The 5,159-nt window shown below is 33.3% G+C and overlaps 1 non-coding gene across 1 annotated transcript; it reads left to right on the top strand.

The window, feature by feature from the left end:
- Positions 1-1,767: 1,767 nt before the first annotated feature.
- On the top strand, positions 1,768-1,874 carry LOC141639841 (small nucleolar RNA R71). Its single transcript, XR_012542704.1, has one exon. It is a non-coding gene; the product is annotated as a small nucleolar RNA R71 (small nucleolar RNA).
- The last annotated feature ends 3,285 nt before the right edge of the window (positions 1,875-5,159 follow it).

Below are 5,159 nucleotides of genomic sequence, written 5' to 3'. Positions count from 1 at the left end.
TTTTGTTCTTCCAGTGGAATTTCGACTTCTTCCTATCATCCTTCGGGCTATAATGATCAACCATAAAACATGGTTCATGCAAACGGGGAGCTCTCATGGTCTTGTCAAGATTGAAAGTTATGCTCTCATCTCCCACTTCTAGAGTGAGCTCTCCATGCTTCACATCAATCACCGCACCCGCGGTGTGTAAGAAAGGTCTTCCTAGAATGATTGGAATGTTGGAGTTTTCTTCCATGTCAACAATGACAGTCCACCGGGATGAAAAATTTCCCAACTCTTACGGGAACATCTTCCCATATCCCTAATGGTGTCTTCGTCGATCTATCTGCCATTTGAAGTGTGATATTGGTGCATTTAAGCTCTCCCATCCCTAACCTTTTACTCATCGAGTACGGCTTTACACTCACACTAGCTCCTAGATCACATAAGGCTTTGTTGATCGTGGTGTCGCCAATGGTACACGGTATTGAGAAGCTTCCCGGATCTTTGAGTTTTGGAGGTGAACTCCCTAGAAGGATTGCACTACTCACCTTAGTGAAGACGATAGTCTCAAGCTTCCGGATTGACTTCTTCTTTGTGAGGATGTCTTTCATGTATTTTGCATAGGCCGGCACGTGATTGATTAATTCCGTGAAAGGAATTGAGACTTCCAAATTCTTCACAATTTCCATAAATTTTCCAAGTTGGTCATCAAATTTGGGCTTGGCTTGAAGACTTGGAAAAGGAAGTCTAATCACAATGGGCTCCTTCTCCCTAACCTTGTCTTCATTTTTCTTTGAAATTTCTTCTTTTGATGGTTCTCCATCCTTGGAGTTTTGCACAATTTCTTCTTTGTCACTAGCTTCCACAACTTTATCCTCAACTTGCTTCTTCGGTGCTTCATACCTTGTACCACTCCTCAAGTAAATGGCACTAACCGTTTCATGTCTTGGGGGATTACTTTGAGGTGGTAATTGCCCCTTTTGTCTTTGTGAGCTTGAAGATGCTAGTTGAGTCAATTGGGTTTCCAACATTTTGGTGTGAGCTAGGATGTTGTTGATGGTGATTTCCTTTGCTTGACTATCTTTTTGCATTTGAGTGAAAAGCTCTTGTTGATTCTTTTGCATTTGGAGGACCGCTTTTTGAACATCAAAACCTTGGTCATTTTGTTTATTGTATGGAGTTTGATTTTGGTAACCTTTGTTTTGGTTGTAAAAGGGTCTTTGATTTTGGTTTCTCATGGGAGGTGGGGTGTATGTTGGTTGAGGGTTTTGAACATTTTGGCTTTTGTATGAGAGATTTGGATGGAATTTAGTGATTTCATTGTAATAGTTTGAATAACGGGTACCACTCTTGTATGCTTGGAAAGCATTCACTTGTTCATTTGTTCCCCTACATTCACTTTGGTCATGTCCCAAAGTTCCACAATTCTCACATATCCCACTTGGGATTGATGAAGATGCCGTCATGGCATTAACATGATGCTTTGGTGATTTTGACGCTTCTTCAAGTCTAGCCATAGCTTTTTCAAACTTCAAATTGATGGTATCAATGTGAGCACTAAGTTGAGCACCCAATTGAGTAATGGAGTCCACTTCATGCTTTCCTCCTCTAGTAGCCTTGCGAGGTCTACTATATTGTGAGTTATGGACCGCTATTTCCTCAATTTTGTTCCAAGTTTGATTGTTATCAACTTCGGTGAACATTCCATTCGATCCCATGTTGAGAATGTTTCTTGAGTCTTTATAAAGACCGTTCCAAAATTATTGTACCAATAACCACTCGCTAAGTCCATGATGAGGACATGAGCGGCAAATTCCTTTGAATTGCTCCCAAGCTTCATACAAGGATTCTTCATCTCTTTGCTTAAAGCCCGTAATTTGAGCTCTTAGCATGTTAGTCTTTTCTGGTGGATAAAACTTTTTGTAGAAAGCTAGAGCCAACTTCTTCCAAGAATCAATTCCGAGAGTAGCCTTATCAAGGCCTTTCAACCATTGTTTCGCGGTGCCAATTAGAGAAAAAGGAAATAAGACCCATCGAATTTGGTCTTGAGTTACACCGGTTTGAGAAATCGCATCACAATAGTCACAAAAAGTCTCCATATGAGAATGAGGGTCTTCACTAGGCATCCCCGCAAATTGGCTTCTTTCGACTAATTGGATAAATGCGGATTTGGCAATAAAATTTCCGGTTAGGTGTTGTGGTGTGGGAGTACCATTGGGTAAGTTCTCCTCGGTGGGTAAAGATGAAAACTTAGGCATTGTGGGTTGATTTTGTGTTGGATTTTGTGTTGGGTTCTCCTCACTTTCTCTTGCAAAAGGGTTAATGAACTCAATAGTATTTGGTTGAATATCTACAACCTCACCAATACCTCTCAAATTTCTCCAAGCAAGTCTTCTTTTGGTTGTCAAAGTCCTTTCAATTTCGTGATCAAAGGGTAACAAGTCACCTTGTGATCTTCTAGACATGCAAAATATCAAACAACTCGAAAATAATTAGAACAAACCTTGAGGAGTTTTACTTCCCCAAGGCAAAGAAAGACACAACTAAAAACAATTCAAGGAAATCTAAATCAAGTTAACACCTGTTGGGAAATGTGTCCTCAACAATAGTGCGATCATGTGATTTAAATATCATTATTAAATCTCATTTTAAAGAATACAATTGGGAAGTAATTTTGTTACTGTCAACTGGTCAACATATATCGGTAATGATTGGTGACTAGAGTTTGACATTATCTTGTCGTGTGACGGTGGTGATCGATTGACCCCTAGGTCATACCTATAGGGCAATACTCTTAATTGATCATTTAATTAATCGTATAATGTTACGAGTTAATTAAATTACTTGAAAAATTGACGGACGATTTTGGAAGTAAAATTTACGTATCAAATTGAAATATGATTAAATGAGATACGGTCTGAGTAATCGAATTGTTTCATTACTCGGATGAAATTGTTGTTTAAAGAAACAATCGGAATTGAATGAATTATTATAAATATGATTTATAAATTGGAAAAATATTTTGGTATAAGTAATTATGAATTACTAAGTCAATTTTTGTATATGACGTATTTTTATTAATACGTTGATTTTTAATATGATAAAAATACATTGCATTGTTACATGTCATGTAACATGTAACATGTGACAAAATTGACAAATGACAAAATATAAAATGGACTTTCCATTTTATAAGTACCGAAATATTAAGAGGGTTTTAGTGGAAAAATTGTGTTAATTATTTTAATAAGAGAAAACACAATGATGATCTACCTATGTGTAGCCATGCAAGCCTACATTTCTTGGGTAGAAAAATTAGCCCATGCATTGGGCTCTCCTTCCCTCCCAATCGGTTCTACATAGAAAAGAACAAGAGTTCTTTTACTTAAAATAATTATTATTCACCATATGTATGTGTGGGTGATTATTATTATTCATTCAACCATGTAAAATTATTTTTAGAGAGATAAAAATAATACTCTTCCTCTCCACATCTCCTACCCGGTTTTAGGAGTCTAAACCAAACAAATTTTTGGTTCATTTTTCATGAGATTAATATTATACTAGCTCAAATAATATTAATTAGATTAAGAGTTAAGCTTTGGGTATTATTCCTAAGGAGAGATCCTACACTTGGATCTTGTTCTTCCATTAAAGGAAAGCTCAAGAACAAAAGAAAAGGAGATTTCTTTTGTGCCCATTTGAACCGAAATTTCATTGTAAGAAAATGATTTCTTCTCTTTTATTATATTGTTTGCATGCATAAAATCCGTATTTAATTTTATGACAAATTAATTTCGACATATATGAGTATGTTAGAATGTATATAGATCTACATTTCCTTCAATCGGTATCAAGAGCCACGGTTGTTTGCATGCAAATTGGTTAAAAGTTTTTCCAAGTTATAAGAATAACAAATAAAACTTGTAAAATTTGTGTTATTATGATATATCACGAAATTATTACATGCATGTTAATATTTCTGGTCCTAAAGTGTTTTAGGATATTTTGGTTAATTTTTCGGATTTTTATTGTTCATAATTTACAATAATGGCATTTAAATGTGATTTTATGAGTAAAAATGTCATTTTTGGTCTAAAAATAGCTATACTTCGAATTTTCACTTGGTTTTTGGATATGTTGTCACATATATTATTTTGAGATAACCTGTAAATTTTCATAATTTTTGGACTTGTTATGCTCGAAAAATGAATTTTTCATTATTAAATTCGGTTTTAAGTGAAAAATAGGTTAATATGAGTTAAATTTCGAATATGGTCATAGAAAATTAATGTGTTGTCACATGCAATTTTACAAGATGTGTGTAAAATAATTGGCTATAAAGAAGTCTTTTTGCATGATTTATGAATTTTTGAAGAAAAATAGCATAAATAGTGACATTATTAGTGGAAAATTAATAAAACATAATCTATGACTTAGGAAAAACGTCTAATGTTGCATTTTATTATATTTTTCAGATCTAAAATTGAAAAGTTAATGAAAATAATTTTTCCATGTTTTTATGATTATTTTATTAAAAATCGATAAACCGCAACATTATTTTTCCGGAAAAATTTCGAAATTTTTAACCTAAGATTTTGAACATTATGAGTGTCATGGATTTTTCCAGAATGTTCATGAGTTTAAATTTCAAATTTTGAATTTATTTGGAATTTTTGTGATTTATTTGAAGTTTAATGGCTTATTTTGTAATTTTTGGTCCATTTATGAACAATTTTGTAAATAAAGGTTAATTATGGTCAAATTATTAGTGAAGACTATATTTTGAGTCCTAAGAGGTTAGGGTAATTAACTTATGCATAAATATGAGTTTATGTATTTTGTGATTATAAAATGTTGAAATCACGCAAATCCGTAAAAACCGAGTAATATACGATATTGGCTAATTAAAGGCGATTTAGCATAAAAATTGAGCATGTTCATACATATTATAATGCTGAATTTTCTTTATGATTGTCATAATTTTTAATTTATGTATTTTTGAATTATGTAATTTTACTTAGTATGGCCTTAGATTTTAATTGGTATTTCCCGAAATGTATGGGAATATCGATTCGGTTGTAATTTTTATTGTGATCTCGTATCACCGTTTTGTAATTTAATAGATTTATTTTATTTTAGTTACAAATGTATAATAGGAAATTATGTAATTTATT

The sequence above is a fragment of the Silene latifolia genome, unplaced genomic scaffold (genome assembly GCF_048544455.1).
Source record: "Silene latifolia isolate original U9 population unplaced genomic scaffold, ASM4854445v1 scaffold_57, whole genome shotgun sequence".
NCBI classification, from domain to species: domain Eukaryota; kingdom Viridiplantae; phylum Streptophyta; class Magnoliopsida; order Caryophyllales; family Caryophyllaceae; genus Silene; species Silene latifolia.
This window is presented reverse-complemented; position numbering and strand designations above follow the sequence as displayed.